Genomic DNA, 18,446 nt, shown 5'->3' with positions numbered 1-18,446 from the left:
TAATGATATAGTCGCGAAAGCCCTAGCGGTTGGCCAATGCTGGATCCCTCTCCAATGCCATTAGTGATGAGGCTCAAACAATAGCAACCACACTGGGGAATTGAAGGGAAGAAAAGGCTGGTGATGTCAAGACCCGTCTGGTTCTCTTCAAGCCATTGTGCTGTGTGTTGCAATATTAAACCTCTCATACATTAAGGGCTAAATTATGGGCCTAGACGAGCGAGGGACAGCACATTGTTCCACAGATTTCTGGCCGAATGGGAACTATAAATTGTCCAGTCTGATTTCTCTCCCATTTAATCATTAAGAGGCTGCCATGTTCCATCCACACACTCTTGGCCCAAAGATGTTAGATAGACAAAAATACATCAACTTTTCAAAGACTCACCGCAGGCAGACCATGAAGCCTATGCAGCTGCTGGGGTAGCTGTACCTGGCCCATCTGTACTGGAGGGAAATGTCCAGCTGATGAGTCTCATCAATCCATGGTTGAACTCTCTTAAAACTGAACTGGAGGTACATCCAAGCCTCTTCTATTTCCTGTGGGTTCTTGCACCAGCTTCCCTGGTGCGTCCTTACATCTACACCATGGCAGGCAGTGTTCTGAGGCAGAGCAGAGGTGCTCCCTGCCCATTCTGTAACATCCTGCTTGAAAAGTTCAGCCCTCTTTTGGCCCTACAACAATCAGCTGTCGAATCTCAGGAGGACAAAGTGGCACAGCAGTATTTGCCTTCCCAAAGAAGTTGAGATGCTGCTCCTACAAGCCTCGAAATAGAATTAAGTCTGTTGTTGTAGGTCTGGACCACCAAACCACCAGATCTGCCCCAAAGAGCTTTCAGCAGACACAGGTGATGGAGACAAGAGATGATAAACCAGTGGGGGAAGCCCAAGGTTGTGGTGAGATGATAATGATAGATGCAATAAGCAGTAGTAACAACACACAAACTATCATGCCACTGCCCTTTTTTAGCTTAGATTTGAACCCTTGGGCTTTGCTAATTACAATGACACAGTAAAAACTAAAAGGGGAAATTACCCACAAAAAAAGGCTGTTAACCACTTCATCTCTAAAGCCACGCTGAATATTTTGTCCTTTGTTCTAATTGTTCAGTAGAGGCTCCATTAAAGTCAGTGGAAAGTCAGGATATCCCTCGTGGATTATGCTGTAGCAAAGTAGTTTAAATTTAATCTAGGGTTGGATTTAACACATTTAAAAGAGAGCAAATTCACTGTTTAGTCTAACATTCCAGTCAATACTTGAGGCTGATGGTTCTTACTCTAGCACTGCATTTTTATATTCTGACAGAAGGCAGAAATTATGTCCATGATCATCTCATCATTAGTGGCTCCAGTTGTTTCCTCCCAAACACCAAAAAAAAATCCAGATGCCCTGTTCTCAAACAACAGCCATGGGATTTTGGTGTTTCTTTGAAATTTCCATTTATGTTCAGCAAAAGGTAGAAGAAAAAACTAGAAACACAATTTGTGGAATATCATATTTGAACATGGAATTGGAAGAGCTATTCTCTAGCAATAGCCAGTTCCAAAACACTAACTGGTGATACAGTAAATAAACCAGTTTGGTTCTATCATAACCATACTTTTTGCTCCCACTGCTCTAATCGGACAGCCATTTCTGAACCTCACTGCTCTGCTGTTAAGATGCACCCAATTTCCAGAAAGAATTTATTCAAAATGAATTTATACCCATCTAGTCTTACGTGAATTTTGCCTTTTTGATGTCACGAGTCTCCAGTTTTCCCAGTGCTGGGCACCCACCGGTCCAAATGAATGCTACTGCTGTGAATACATAGTAACACAAAAGCAGCCTTCCCTTTAACACTGACCAGCAGAAGGGGTGCCAGGCAGAGATAAGAAACTGGTGGGAACTGATCAGAAATTGGGAAGAGCCCCTGGGGCTCACCCAGGGAGGAAAAATTTGGGCAGAGTGGGAATGGGTCTGTGAATTTCCCTCTTTCTCCATCAAAACCCCTTCCCTCAGAAACAGCTGCAGAATCCTGCTGCTTCTTTGTCCACCCAGTTGCACCCCACCTTTTCCTGTCAGGACCCTGCAAAGAGCTGGTGTGTGGCCGAAGACATTGCTCCTGCTGCCAACCAGCCACTGCCTCCTCAGACAAGGACGCAGCCTGCTGCCCTAGGCCTGTGCCTGAAGATTGCCCAGGCTCCTGCCATCTGCTTCTGTTTTTCCAGACAAAATACACTGTTTCTGGGTTTCCCATAATAGGATAGGCTCCCCACCCCCACAGTCATTCTGGCAGATCTTTTTTTCCTCTGGTTCCAACTCCAGATCGCTTCTCCTTACAAGTATTTCCAAGAGCTCCTTCATGCCCCAAGCAGCCACAGGCCTGATACGCCCTGAAACCACCTTCAGTTTCTCACCAGCCCCACCACTCTGGTGAGATGTGCTGTGTCCCCTTTGCCCATGCTCTGAGCTACACTTGCTGTGATCCAGAAGCTGTTGGACGGCGGGAGTGTTACAATATTCCTGAATTAACACACTCTGCCTCCCAGAGGGCCTTATTAGCTCAGGCACAAACCTCACTAACACGGCTGTATGGTTTCTGTCCCAGAGAAGGTTCGTATCTGGCCAGTTTGCAGTATCCATCCATCTGCCCCCTCCATATAGATACAACATAGTACTCCTGTGATTAGACAGGATATCTTGTCTCTTGCCTTTTCAACACTGGCTGATTATTTTTATCTTACAGAAAAAAGAGGGCACTCTCAGAGCCTGAGGTGTATAACCCTGTGTATCACACATGTAGGAGGCATGCACTACACACCAGAGAAGAACTCTACTCCACTTTAATGTTTGGCTCTGCCTGTATATCATTCTTTCAGCAGCTACATAGTAGACAAAAAAATTATTTTTTTTTTCAGAAAACCCTCCCATTCATGTGCCACTATCCCCAAAAAAACAGCTCAGACCTATCATGTGGGATCCTGGGGATCCTGACACTTCTCCCCAATCTCGTGGCAGTGGGGCTGCTAACCCCAAGGTATTAACCACACATGGTTGCACAATAAAGCCTCAAAAATTATGCCATAGCCTGGAAATTATGCCAGGTATTTCAAATCTGAGCCCCATCAGATCCTGCTTCACAGCCTTAGAGTTGTGTGCTCAGCAGAGGCAAAAAAACTACCAGTGTTCTTGATGTGCATACCTTTGTTGTGGTTGTGCCTGCACTTAAGCACTTCTGTATCATTTGAGTTGACATTATCTGGGCTAAGGTTCTCCCTCCCACTACTTAGATATGGCCTAAGTGGTTGAAAATATCCATGAAATGGAAATATACCTCTTCATTTAAAACCAGAACTTTTCTCATGATTACATTAACACCCAGGCTACTGTGGACACCTGAGACATCCTTGGTCCTAAGCAGTGCAGCCTGAAGAGCCCGCTAGTCAATAAAATAAAATACCCATTCTCTTTAATTAACATATGAAATAAACACAATCTGTGACACCTAGTGTGCAGCAGCAATTAAGAGGCATTGCTTAGTTAAACCTCCTAATACCTCATTTAAATATGCAATTAAGGGATAATTGCCTTCAATCAATAAAAAAATTGAAATATTTTGCAGGGACCTCAATTATTTTTTTTTTGTGAAGCTTTCTACTTTGTACTTGGTTTGGCCTAAGTCTCCAATTCTTATACCACTTGTTAAAGAAACATTATTATTTTCAGGATTGCATTGATTTATGGCTTTTATTCATCCTTCCAGCATCATATGAGCCTGATGCTAGCACTAAGTCCATGCAAAGCATTTATTTTTGTGTAATCAATGACTTGTATTTGATTCAAACTATCCATTTTACGTTCTCCATGGATCATCTCCCTTTTCTGGTCCAGACAGACCAAGAGCGTCTCTTTGTGTGGGTCTTTACACATGGAGCTTCCTCACAGGCACCTTAACGAATCTTTTGTAACGCAATTGTTTTCCCATTTTTCAGTATCTTCTTGCAAACAAGCAGTACTTCACTTGTGCACAAGTGCTAGCAATTCAAACTGTATATCCAGCCCCACTCCCTGCCTACACACAAATCAATCCTTAGTAAAATGAGACAGATCTATGAGTCAAACAAGGAACAAAGTCAACCATTGCCTTCCCTCTCTAGGCACGAAATTAGCAATGCAAATATATATGCTCATCTAAGAGCTCCTTGAGTGCACTCCATCATGGCACCTCACACCATCATCAGCCACAGAACAATCAGAATACTGGGGGAAATATTTTCATGCTCAATAATTGAATTATGTGGTTGAAGAGACAAGACCTGTGCAAGTAAGTGAGATGGAGGAAAAAAAGCAGGAAATAATTTCTGACAAGCATTTACAGACATCTAATGAGCACCCAAGAATGCAGCATACTACGCTGACAGGGAAACCTTGGTGCAGGCTAGGATTCATGCTATTTTACATGTTTAGGCTGCTAACATCCCATTATCTGAACTTGTTGTGGCAATCATTGCGGAAGTCAAAACCCCCCTCTGGACTATTCCTGTCATGGGGAAAGGCCAATGAGGAAACATTGCTTAGATTTAATAAAAAAGGGTTCAAAATTGATCTGTTGTGCAATTGTAGTTAAATCGTTTCACTTCTTCAGATGTCTTTCCCGCCATGGCAGTCCTTTGAGCCAGAAGGACTTGTTGAGTTGGCATCAAACAAGGGCCACATCCTTGTTACAGCTTGTCACTTATCTAAGTGATAAAACTAAGCTTGGACTTAAGCTTGTCCTTAATTAACACAAGGTACCAAACAAAACAAATCTAGGTGTTGCTGCAGTCTCTGTAAGGTGCACACATTCTCTGCTGGAAATGTTTGGTGGTGTTCAGAGGTTTTAGGCTTTGCAATTGGGACATCAGTTTAACCTATATGGGTGCCACCTCCAGATAGAAAGCACTGCATAATGCAAACCAAAGAGCACAGATGAAGTTTTTTACCCAGTTTTTGATTCACAGTCTTGCACAGGTCTTACATTAATTTGTGTTTCCTTTCCTCTTGGTCCCATCATTACAATATATTGTTACTGATTGTTTCATTGTTATCTACCCACAATAGTGAATTATATACATAAATACATGGTAAGTTCAGAGATCATGTATATAAGCATAAAAACAATGCAAAGACACTACTTAATGATGAGAGGAAGTCCCTGACTGAAAGAATTATTAGGAAGACCTGGAAATCATCTAAGGAATTAATAACTTTGACCTCCCTCACTTCTGGAACCTCCATTATTTTGTCTGATTCGTTCAGACCCCCTCTAGAGAGCAGGTGATTGCTAGATTTAGTCAGATGAATGCTTCTGTTCCAAAAATGTTTTTTCAAGATAATAAACTGATTTTATTGAGAAACAAATATTTTTCTCCCTTCTAGTTTGTACACAATGGCTGTCATCAGGCATCCACTGTTGTTTTTAGACTCTTATATGGACAGATGTTCTGCGATGATCCTGTGTTAGATGATCCTCAGAGAACCAGATACCAAAATTGTCAGTCTCCAGAACACATGACATGTCATGAGATGAGTAAAAGAAAATTTCTTTGATGTCATAGTACTTGTTAGTGTGGCTTTTCTTAGTGTTCTATCCATTTCCCATCTCATCTAGCTCTTGAAGGGTCACAGGCTATGAGCCCTTCCTATTTATACAAACATGTTAAAGTTTTTAATTATTGTGAATATGAATCTGTAGTCATAAGTCTTTATAAAAAGGTTTTTATCAAGAGATGCTTCCAAATAACATTTTTCACCAATTAGAAAGCCTTAGTAAATATTAGACAAGAACTTAATGTTAAGATGCATACAACACTTGCCCCTTCTCTGGCCTTTTCTTGTCTTTATATTGTCCAGTTGTTGTGTGTAGGTTTACTGTAAACTTCAGAAAGCATCTTCAAGAGCTCTGGGAGAAGGTAACTGAGTGCAGCCTGGGATTGCTTCTCCCCCACATTGACTCACACATTTATCCTTGCCTGAACATGGGGGAAACAGGGGTTCAGTCCTCTTGAGCTAAAATCCTTGCTGTTGAGACTGGAATGGGATATGAACTGTAAATTCTGTGATTTTAGATGTAGACACTCCTGTAATAAACCCAAGAGGCATTTCTGCTCTCTATGAATGTAACACACACCCTAGGCACCACTGAAGAGTCATTATATGGCTCCAGTTTTTACCCACTGCTATCCCAGGTTTATCTCAGGGCAAGCTTGACCAGAAGGGATCATCATCCAGTTGCCTATTAAGTGAACACAGCCAGTCCCCCGGGGCAGCAATGAAGCCATGTAGGATTACTGTGGTTACATTGTTATTATGATGAAGATGATGGTACAGGCAACCAAGCCCTGAAGAATGTCATTCATTTCATTTCATTATAAGGTCACAGAGTAAAAAATCAGCTGCTCTCATTTACACCTGTCAACCCCAATGAAAGGAGCAAAGTGGAGTGGGTATAACTGAGAGCAAAATTAGCCTACAATGCATAAACATTATCCTGTGTTATTTGCACACAGCTCTTCATATGTGGATTGATACATCAGCTGGGTAAATGATGCATCAGTTGAGACTCAGAGGGAGAAAACCGTGTATTTTTGCTCTGCTATCTGCCATAAGTTTGCATCAAAAGTAAAATGACTGACCTGAAATCAAACCAGTTTTCAGGAGTCAAGCTACAAAATGTCATTATGCAGCTCATCTCTCTGGTAACTCTCCAGGAAGATGCAGTAGCCTCAGAAAAACTGTTTTCCATCTGGTTCTAAATTTTCACAGATAATCAAAACAAACACTCTGAATATAGTAAGAATATATTGCTTGATAATAATAAAACTGGCTATCACAGTGGAATTCAGATGTACTATCACTTCATTACACCACCAGCTTTGATTGTTACAACACAAGCCTTGTCTTTCCAAAGAAGCCTTGTCTTTCCAATGTCCACTGTCACATGGGACAAGAAATAGTTCCTGGTCCAGAAAGCCATGAGCCTTCCCTCAGGGATGTACTACATCTGCCAGCCCTGGTAGATGTCTTTGACACCAAAGGGCATCAAAAACAACATTTGAAACTTCTGACTAGGCAACCGAATTCAGTCCTCATGGTGGGATATATCTTAGGTACATGGAGAAACAGTAAAAATATGATGTCGATACAAGGTTAGTTTTTATGGAAAAACTAAATAAGACTGCAGTAGGACCCCCAGGGCACACGGAGTGGGCTCACAGAGGAGACTGAGTTACAGAATTAGTCTTTTGTTCAGGTCTGAAAGCATGGCTAGATTAGACGATTTAATGCCATAAACCCTTTGGCAAGATCCATTAATCCAATGTCCTGGCCAAATTGTGTTTGTACTTTAAAGCCAATTTGTGTTCAAAATTATTTGAATTAATTGCTCTTCCTTTTTTAAACTGCTGTGTGGTATTTCTGTGTTCTTTCAAGAAGTTTTCCATCGCAACTCAAGGAATATGAGACGATTCTCCCAAGTCAATATTCTTACCATACCTCTTTCCTCAGTAACTTAGCTTCTCTTTCTGAGCAAAACATTCTGTGAGAATGAGCAATTAAAATAGGCTGAGGGAGATTTATTTTTTTTTTTCCTTTTAAAGTGAATCACAACAACTCTTTCTCAGTCTTTCACCACTAATGATACTACAGCATAGGGATGGAGCTTTGTATTTTGAATGTACAGACCGAGGCCGTTGAAGCAAATAATCTGCTTTGGTCCCCAGCTATGATTGGGAAGCCTCACACATCCCTGGTGCATATCATAGTAGCAGGAAATAGCTCCTAAAGGGCCACAGATTTGCTGTTTAATTTTTTTAATTACTGCTTATTTAGGAAACATAAATATTTTTACAAATCATTACCATGTAAGTATGAACCATGCACTATTTTTAATTGAAAAATGAAGCTAGCACTTTTTCACTGAAAGGAACATTGTGAGAGACATAAAGCCACTCTTTCATAAGGCCTTGAAAGGACAAATACCTTCATCACCTCAGATCCCTTCATTCAGGGGTTTTATTTGTCCTGACAGGCAATGTCGTTTGCAGTTCAGGAAATCCTGAGTTGTGGTAAATGGTGTATGAATCTAAAGCAAATTAGAGACATGGTTTAGTGGTTGACTTGGCAGTGCTGGGTTAATAGTTAGACTCAATGATCCTAGAGGTTTTTTCCCAGCCTAAAAAATTCTATGATTCTATGATTCTGATTCTGTGATTCTATGATTCTGCTGGGCTTGTCTTCACCAGGAGAAAGCAGACACATTGTTCAGGAAACAAATGCTGCCCTAGTACTTATGCACGTCCTCAGAGACTTGCTGCCTCTGTGTGAGAGGAGTTGATATTAGTTGTTATTAAGATACAGCTGGGTTTGGAGCCTTCCAAGGTGAACACCTCAAAGAGATTAGTCAGCTAGTATTAGAACTCTGCATGAAAATGTGGGTGTTTTTCTTAAGAGTTATGTATGCTTGAAACAGCCAAGTCTTCTCCACCCTGGGGTGGTGGTGTTTTTTGGGTGGGCTTTTTGAAGTAATTTTCCCCTTTGGGTTTGGGTTTTTTTTTTCCCCTTTTAATTTCGCTTTTTGCCTTTTGCATTCAGCTTAACTGATTGGAAAAGAATAATAAGAATGCTTGAGGACCTAAAACCCTGAGGAGGCCCAAGCTGTATGCTAAGTTGATGCCTACCAGCAGCTTCATCTCAATTAGTCCAATTTGTGAATGTTTGTTTGTTTTTTCTTATTCACTGCCAAGCTAAAAAAACAAAACAACTGTGAATAGTAACAATAAAATAAGGACTTCAGCTCATGATTTATCTTTAAAGAGTGGCTTCATTTTCAATTGAATCACAATTATGTTAAAACATCACAGCCATGCCCAGACTGCCCCAGAAGATCTGAGTTTAGGAAGTCCTAAGTGAAGTAGGGTAAAACATAAAGGAAAATTATCTCCAGGACCATTCCCCACCATCACCAGGGCCATTGTATGGAAGACTGCTCCTTCAAATTGATGAACTTCCTTGAGAGGTGGGGAGGTTTTCCCATGTCAGCTCTTCCAGAAGTCCCTGTCCTACATGAAAAGGTCCTGAGAGAGCTGTGCTGTCCCCTTGGCCTTGCTTCACAGCACGACTTCAGGGAAGCTGGCAGATCTCAAGGTTTTTGTGTCCCCCCAGTCCAGGAGCTTGGAGGGTGACATTCAACTTCTTCCCTGCAAGGACTACTCTGTAGATCTCCCATTTGCCTTTGCACAGTCTTTGCTGTTACTAAACCTCCTTTTGCGTGTGCTGCACCTCGAAGGAGAACCATCATCAGGGAGGACGAGGTGTGTACCCCACTGCCACAAAGGGCAGGGCTCATGCTGAGCTGCAAGCAGGGCCCTACAGGAGGATACATGGTGAGCATCACCTGGCTCCAGCTGGGGGCTCAGCAGGCACTCAGTCCTTCTGCCTCTGTATAAAACATGTCCCATGCAAGAGCAGGGCTGGCACCTGGTAAGTGCAATCACAGCCTCAATAGCTGCTTCATCTCCAAGTCCTCCTCCTCTAAAGCATGTAGAAAAGCTTTCCCTAAAGAGTTCTCATGTATGAAAATGGTGAATAATGACTGCAGAAAGAGTTTGACAAGGCAGATGTTTTAGCTCTTCCATTGATCCAGAAGTGATCCTTCTACAAGAGAGGAAATACAACACAAACCACTTTGCTGGGGAGTCAGAAAAGCCCCTAACTTGTAGCACACCTGAAATATATGAATAGAGCTGGGAAAGCATGAATCCAGTTGGGAGCCCACAGCTGTGCTATACATTTACTGTCCTGAGCAAAACACCCACCACAAAGGCTGCCTCTCACTTTGTCTTTCCCTATCCCTTATCCAACCAAAAGAAACTCATTCAGGGCTACCCAGCTGTTGCTTTCACTGCTCCAGCCACCACCATCCTCCTCCCCCAGCCCCAAATTAATGCTCCTCCTAAAGCTGTTATCCTCTGTGAATTCTGTCATTTCCAATGAGTCTTGTGCTGTAATTTAAAAGATAACTCACTCTTGTTTCCAGCGTTTTAATGCATTTTATTTTTTCTACAAGCAATATACGTGTGTAATTAATAAACAATTTAGTATGTTGAGGAACCTAGGAACTTGGCAAATGTTCTGGGGATATGAAATCTCAGGAAAAGCAGCACATTATAAGAAATAGTAAGTAATTACTTATGTAAGCTTTTCTTTTTAAAGTCTAAGAACATTAGCTACTAATTACCTACTAATTACCAGTACTTCAGCAGGTGTTTGCACTTAACTGTAGGCTAAAGCCCCTGTGAAAAACAAACCCCTCACACTCCCTCTCAAGATTAAAGCTGAATCCCACTGGACTCCATAATACAGCATAGGTGCAGCAGAGCTGTTTACATGCCAGTCCTTTAACCACTTGGCCGCTTAAGGTGAAAACAGCCTCCAGTTTATTTCCCTTGTATTTTCTGCCAGAGCCAAGGTGATTTGCTAGAATGAGTAACTCAAGAGATAATGAACAGAATCTAAGAGTTTAAAGTAAACTATGATTAAGACTTCATCCTTATCACCACATTTATCTCACTTCTGTAGCGACCTGGCAGAGGAACATTCTGTTTCTGACCATGAATATTGCTGGCTGAATAAGGTGAGAATAAAGCCTTATCTGTGAAAAGTTCCCTAAATTAAAAAAAAAAAAAAAAAATATATGCAGAGCCCTCAGCTGGTGCAAAATGTTTTAGTTTCACCAGTGTTGATGCCCAAGTCAATACTTCATGCCACTTGAGGGACTAGCCTGCACTTCAGATCCAATCTGTTCATGACTCTTTTTGAAAGGTTAATTCATACATGCAAATTTTCCAAAAAAATTGTAATAATAATTTTTTTTAAAAATCTAGGCAATGAATTTCAAATTTATAAGCGTTGGTTCAAGTTCATATCCCTGACTGCTTAAAATTCAGAATTTTCGTTTTCCTACTTATCAAAACACACTTCATTAGCAATAGAAGGAAGATATCAGATATAAGAAGTCCAGGTGGAGAGTGAAAAAGGTAAGAGGTGCCTTCAGCAACCTGTCACAGTGCTCAGGTTGCACCTTCTGCAGTGCACCTTAGGAGCAGATGGATGGACTGAGAGGAAGACCTCAGGGCAAAACATCTTATTAAGACTGTTCACAGATTAATAATTCCAATAATGCTGCTAACATATTTTTGCCTCTTACCCTCTCTGAGACTTGTAAGATCTATTCAAAATATATGGTTGCTTGTTTCACTTCTGCAATTACTTCTTTTTCATTGCAAATAAGACTCAAAGGCAGGCAGTGGAGGCAGTTCAGATCATCGCCATTTTTCTATGGATGCTAGTTAAGCTACAAATCCCCTCCAGATCCATTTTTCACTGAGGTGATAGAAGTAGTGACTGTGCTGTGAAGTATTAGCAGCAATAGAGGTGCTCATGCCTACAGCTGGGAGCTAAGGTTTTTTGAACAGCACACCTCCATTAAAACAATAGAAACTGCAGGAGACTAGAAACAGTTGAAAACCTGACCCTTTCATTCAAGTACTTAAAGGGGACCTTCTGGCTGCTGGTGTATTTTAAGACTTGAGCCCCACAACTGAGAAATTAAAAGCTGATTTGACATATTAATGAAACAAATGAGACCATGAGGCTTCTGAGAAAATTATACAGCTCAACCTTGGTGCTTTCCATCTAAGCCTCTCAAAGCAATATACAAAAATTAACAAAATTAGTATGCCTGGGAGGTAGGTCATTGATCTTCCACCAATCAACATGGTGAGGCTTTGCACAGAAAAATGACTATATGTCATTTAAAAAGAGGATTTAAATATCATTTGTTCTTCCTAAAAAAATACTTTCTTCTCATTTCTTTTCCTCTGCTGCAGGTCTATGGTAAGATTTCCAGAGGACCTGAAGAGTTGAAAGAGTAGCTCTGGTCACGAGGCTGATCCAAGATTCTGAGTGAGGCTGTTTCAGTCCTGAGGAAGGACTCCTGCACCTGGAATCTGGTCTGTTTCTGACTGTTGTCCCAGGTGATCCAATAAAAGGTATTGCTTCTCTCTCTAGAGGCTTAACTGCACCAAATGATGACACAAATGTAGCTGCTCATCATCCATTTAAAAGACAGAACCATTCATGCCCCCAGATGAGTACTGTACCAAAAATCATTATGAAAAAGAGGGAACTAAGAACCAAGAATATTTTGGGCAGAGCCATCTGACTCAATGCTGCACCCAAAAGGTGAGCTGGAAGGCAGCCCTGCTCTGCTGGAGTACCCCGAGGTCACTGCCCTGCCAGCTGTGCTGCTAACCCCAGCTTCCAACATCCTGCAGCCCAACAAGGGATGGAAGCACTGGGGAAAGGGGAAGCAGGTGAGGTGGAAATGTGACCTGTCAGAAATGAGTTACCCAACTGGTCCACTAGTCACTCCTTAGGTGCTGGGCACTGAGGTTGCAGAGGGAAACACTGATGATGCCATCAAAGGGCAAAGAAGTGTCTAAAGCATCTTCAGTTTCATGGTTACATTTGTTTTAGTCATAAAGGTTTTTACTGCATTTTTACTTATTTTTCCCCATTTTCACTGTCTTCCAGGCAGTTCCCTTAGGTGGGATTTCACAGTCCCAGCAGCACTGTGATGAAGTCAAGGTTGGAACACCTTTTCCTGCATGTGCCACAGGCACTGTGGATGCTGTGGCCCACTGACATCATTTCAGGGGATACAGAAGCAAATTGAGGAGAGGGTTTTTCTCTCCTATTCTCTTTTCTTTACTTTAGTTTCAAAGAGGAGAGGAAAAAATGCAGAGACAGGATTTTAGCCCTTCATTTTATAATGTAATTGAAATGCCAAGAGACTGAAAAAATTCAATGTTGATGAAGAAACGGATGTTAGTGCAATGAAGAATAGCTCTGTCTTTGTCAGTCTGCAGTCTTTTATGTGTCACAGGCTGTCACTTTCTATTGCATTTCAACTGACTAATTACCCCAGTTTATTAAAAGTGAATATGAATTCACATTTTTTACTTTGCCATGTTCCAAGTGTTAGTGTTATCAGGAGCTATTACTGAATGATAGATCCCACAGTTCTAGGCTTCCTCATGTGGGCAAGTACAGAGCAAATCTACCTCAATATCAATGAAAACCAGATATATTCATTTAAGGGGGAAATATATACTCTGTGCAGTACATGTTCACATCCAAGCATTAATCACCCTGGTGTGTCCCACATGGCTCAGTGTATTATTAGAACCTCACTCACAGAGCAGAAGAGTGTCTGTAAGTGATGATGTTGGAAGGGTTGGACTTGAATTAAATGTACTCATCGCTTCCTAATGGGGAGGTATTTTCTGACAGCTGTAATGAAAACTGCTGCTCTTCAAAAGGTACTCTGTGTCCTAGCTCACAAATTCAACCTCAGCTGCAAGTTGCACATTTAAATTTCAAAGTTTTTATCTCTAGCCGCACTGGAGTGCACTTATAAGTGCAGTGGAAGGGTCAAATTAGATGAAATCAAAGCCCTGCTTCTACTGAAGAGGCAATTTTAAGCTTTTGCAATTGGAGCTGTGTGTTGTTATAGGCTTAAAAAATCTCATCATCAAAAATAAGGATTTCTAGAACATAACTATCACTTTGATCCGTCCAACTCAGATTCAGCAGTAACTACAATGTTTGAAATTCTCCATTCTGTATAAAATAACACATTCAGATAAACAGGTGCATAGACTATAATAGTTCTAATACAATTGGTGCCCCATTTATTATTAGTTCTTCACACCTTCCTTTATAAGTGAGTGATCAGATTTCTTGTGAGGATGTTTTCACTCTCTGTGGAGGAGCTGCACACTGGTATAAGCTTTATGTGTATTGGCAGTAATAATCAATAAGAAAAATAACAATAACTTGGGAAGTTATGTCGACAGAAAGTGCTGGGAAAGAATGGTGATTCAGGTCTTGAAGGGAAATACTATTTTGCCTGAAAGCAAGGCACATGTAGTCAACAGGAAAAGGGAGAGGGTTTCATTCTTCTAGTGTTTTCCTAGTGGGTACTCATTGTTTATAAAAAAATGCAACTATTGTATATATTCCTATGATTTGAGATATTTACTATTTCTCATGCTAAACAAAATGTTCCTTCATTAGAACATAACACAGTTGGAGGGAAAAAAACATCATATGACTGGCTGCAGTGGCAGAATTCTCATCTTTTACATTTACAAAAATGAGGCAGAAGAGTATTTTTTAAACATGCCTGCCTGAAGAGAAGCAGTGAGACATGCAGTCGCATTGCCTGGACTCCAAGCAGGTCAGCTTGATGAGCTAGCTGTGATGTGAAAGCTGTAAGGCTCCCTTCTCTGGTGTTTTCAAGTCCTCTGGGCATGATGAATTTTGAATAGGATATTTAAAGGACTGGCTGAAACTATCTCATCGTGGGTTTGTGCCCAGGCTGATGCTGATGGCCATGAACAGAAGATACCCCCTGGAGCATCCAGCGTGTTCCCACAGAAGAGCAGCTCTCTACCTCTCAGCATAAGGGTGAAGTGAGATCAGTCTGGTACCCGTACCTTAAGACAAGCTTTGACTTTGGTCTGAACCAGGGAGGTGCATCTCAGGTGGGGAATGCTGATCCTGGATGACTGAGACCCTGCACTGGGTTGGATTTACAAGAAAGGAGGCCACTCTTCCCCTTTCAGTGGGGATGGTAGGAGAGGTGCCTGTATCCATTGCTGTCTTTGGTGGCAAGCCAGGGAGCTTCAGGGAGAGGAGTCAGAAGAGCCTGAGGACACAGTGTGTGAGGACACCTCTAAGCACAGACTGGTTACCTAGAGCAGGGAGCAGCACCATCAGTGGAGAAGGAAACAGCTTCCTCACAGGTAGGGATACAGTTGGGTCCCTCCTGAGGTAGATGTGGAAATCAAGAACCGACATGTTATCCAGGGAGCAAATAATATTTAAATCCTAGTGCTAAAGAAAAATCACATAGCCGACCCCAGATATGAGATTTTCAGCCAGCCCTCCTCCAAAATAAGGAATAGCTGAGAAAGTTGATGACCCTCTTCTGATGGGAAGAGAGGAAGTTTGCTGTTTTCTGTATCAGGGAAGCAGGTGTGGGGAGGAAGGGGTGCTGCCTGCCATAGCCTGAGATGTTACTGGAAGGTGTTCAGGTTTTCCTGCTGCACCGGCTCCATGCTGTTGATCCAAGAAAATGCTAACCTAGTTAGAAGAGCTTTAAAGTAGGATTGAGGGAGGGGTTGACTAGTAAAAAAAATAGTTAGCATAAACAAGAGAAGCCTGATGGGGACCTGAAATTTCAGTGATGTTGGTATTCAAATAAGTTCACAGGAGAGACACTGGGAGTAGTGAATCAGTCCACTGAATACTTTAGAAGTCTGTATACTAATGTAAGGAATATTTGGGATAAACAGGTGGAGCTGGAAGTCTTAATACAAGATCAAAATTATGACTTAATTGGTGTAACAGAGCCTTGGTGGGATAATTGGCATGACTTGAATAGTAATATGAAAGGAAGAGCAGGCAAGGAGAAAACAGGAGAGATGTTTACCTCTGTTTGGATCTATTTACTTATTGGAAGCCTGGCATGTAGAGAAGACTAAAACCACCTGAAAATTTTATAGATAATAATTATGGAGGAAAAGACCTCAAGTACTTACATGGTGGGATGGCCACAGCAACTGGCCACAGAACTGGTCGAGAGAGAGAAGCTTTCAGTGGTAGCAAAGGGGCTTTGATAGTGTTTGAAAGTCCCTGCAAGAGCAGACAGACTGACCAGCATGTGCACAGAAGGAAGAAGCCATGCTCAGATACTATGGATTGATTATGAAAGATTACCAGGAGCAGGTAAGGACAAAACAAGAAAAGCTGGAATGTGGACTGAACCACTATAAGGTGGCAGCACCAAGGGTAGGAAAAAATCATTCTTCATGTGAATTGGAAGTAAGAGGTAAGCCAAGAGCAGTGTCAACTGAATCATGAGGCAAAAATGTTGCAAAAAGGACGCAGAGAAGGCCTGTGTGTGAAGTGGGGTTCCTGCATCCTCATCAATTGCAAGGTCAGTTGTGAGCATGCAGCTGGCATGATTAAAATCGGAAACAAAACAGAGGGCAAGACTAGATAAAGGATATTCATTTAACTTCATTTTTAACAAAATCGTGTGTGTGTGATGAATTTTGTATGGGATACTTAGAGGACTGTCTGAAGCTCTTTCAGAGTCATTAGCAGTCATCCTGGGAACCCATGGAGAGGGAAGGAAGAACTAGATAGCTGGAAAAGCACAATATTGTGCTTTTTTTAAGCAAAAGGGGGAATTGCATTACTGAAGAAGTCAAATTAACTTCAATCCTCAGAAAAATTCTGTAAGAAGTAAAGCATCTGGAAATCAATATTTATGTATTATACTATGTCAAATGAGCCTGATTTTCTTTCCTGGCTGTGTAATGGGCCTTGTGGGTAATGGGACTCTGTAGGTGATACGCACTTTGACTTTAGCAAGGTTTTGACACTCTTCTACCTGATAGAAGAGATTACAGGGAAGACAGAGAATTTTTTGCATTGCAATTACAGTGGTTTATGATCAAAACAAAAGTATTTATCATGAAATCCTGTAAAGGTCTGCATCAGCGTAGTGCAATGAATGACATGGCAAGTGGCAGTTAAGTCTTCAGTGCAATTTTTACCAAAATCCTATTTTTCCTACCACAAATTAATCTTCTATCTCTCCTCAGAACTGATGTCTTGGCTGAAATGCTGTGTATAGCCTTGGGTAGGGACAGGGTAGGTAACTCTGAAAAACAAAACAAAAAGAAAAAAAAATAACACGGAGGAGGAAAGGGGTCAGCAAAAGGTGACTTTGGAAGAAAGATTTTAAACTCTAGTATTGTTTAGTCTAAAGAAGAAAAGGCTGAGAATGGATTTAACACCAGCCCTCAGATATGTAAAAGGTTATTATAGGGCACAAGAATGCTCTGCCATATCCATGATGAATGAGTTGAATAATAGAAACAGTCTTGACTTTAGGAATCCTTTCTAACCAGGACTGTAATGAAATGGGAGAAACTGCTCATTGAGATTGTGGAATTTCTTTCAGTAGAGATCCTTAAGCCCATGTCAGAGGTGGAATAAACAGGCCAAGATGCCACAGAGTTACAATGGCAGAGGAGTTGAATAGAAACTTCCTAAAATCTTCTTCTAACTTTTCCAATTTTATTTATTTCCATTTTCAGCTCCAGGAGAGCATAATGCTCCAGTTAGCTTCACTTCTGCTCCTGCAAAACTCTTCATTTGTACCTCAGATTTTTAAAAGACTTTATGAGGAGGAATTTAAAGTCGTATTTACAGAGAAGTATCACCTGAGCAGCTTGGACATGAACCAGAATCAGTTGTTGTTAAATGGTGTGCAAATCCAACAGCCCATTCCAGCAACGTACAACAGCCACCACTTCCTTTTGCCTAGGAGCTGGGAAAGCCCCATCTGAAACCCAGCCCCTTCTTTTCCCAGCCCCTCCCCATCAGCGTCAAGTTTTGACTTCCTACAATGCTTCTCGAGCAACATTTTCCTCTTTTATCTATCACAGTAATCTTTTGTGCCTCTCATTAGAAGAGCTTCATAAAAAGTCTGTGTAGTGTTTTTGGCAGTAGCAGAGATTTTTAGGATGGCTTTCAGTCTGGTAGTCAGATCTCTTTTCATGCAGTTAAAATATAATGCACACAAGGCAATCCACCTTTTGTAAAACATTTGGTGGGAGGAGACATGGTCTTGAGCATGGGAGAGCAAGGCCTGATGGTAAACTACTTGTGTGGCACTGTGCACCCATATTACCTAACTGAGCTGCAAGAACTGCAGGATTAGCAGCACTGCCTCATCCCATGGAGCAGTTCTGAGGATAAATACATGAGGTGCCTAAATACAGTAGTAACTGGGGTGCTGTGTGCCTCTGAGGTGGATTTGCTGGTGCAGATGCAAGAGGGCAGTTTTGATTACCATTCCTTTTAAGTTTTGTGTTTGGCATGTTGACTTCTTGGCCCGTGTAGGAGCAGAAGGGGATAAAGTGGTGCCACAGAGGCCCACACTTCTCATTGCAAGATGGATTCAGTCTTTGGTTAGCCGAAAGTTCTTGCTCTTGTACTTATCTTTGAGCAGCTGGAGTGTCCCAAGGCCCCTTGTGCAAAGTACTTATATGAAAGGGATGAAATCCTGCTCTGTTGAAAGCAGCAGAACTTACATCCTGGGCTCACTCAGCTTCCGTCCCATTCATTTTAGTGATGTGCAAATGCATGCCTGAGTCCTCCTCTGAACCATGATGATTCTTCTGGAGGAATTGCATGGAGAATCAATGGGCATGTTCCTTGTCCCCAGGTTGTTGCCATCTCAGTGGATTTCTGCCCTTAGAACACTACAGCTGCCACTGGT

General features: G+C 41.6%; 1 long non-coding RNA gene across 1 annotated transcript in view; it reads left to right on the top strand.

Moving 5' to 3' along the window:
- LOC111924923 (uncharacterized) overlaps nt 1–12,072 on the top strand; it is a 131,893-nt gene extending 119,821 nt beyond the window's left edge. Inside the window, exon 9 of the long non-coding RNA XR_015287013.1 lies at nt 11,911–12,072. This is a non-coding gene — a long non-coding RNA (uncharacterized LOC111924923). The remainder of the gene's footprint in view (nt 1–11,910) is intronic.
- Nucleotides 12,073–18,446: the final 6,374 nt, after the last annotated feature.

This window comes from Cyanistes caeruleus, chromosome 1 (genome assembly GCF_971803275.1).
Source record: "Cyanistes caeruleus chromosome 1, bCyaCae1.hap1.1, whole genome shotgun sequence".
Taxonomy (NCBI): Eukaryota; Metazoa; Chordata; class Aves; order Passeriformes; family Paridae; genus Cyanistes; species Cyanistes caeruleus.
This window is presented reverse-complemented; position numbering and strand designations above follow the sequence as displayed.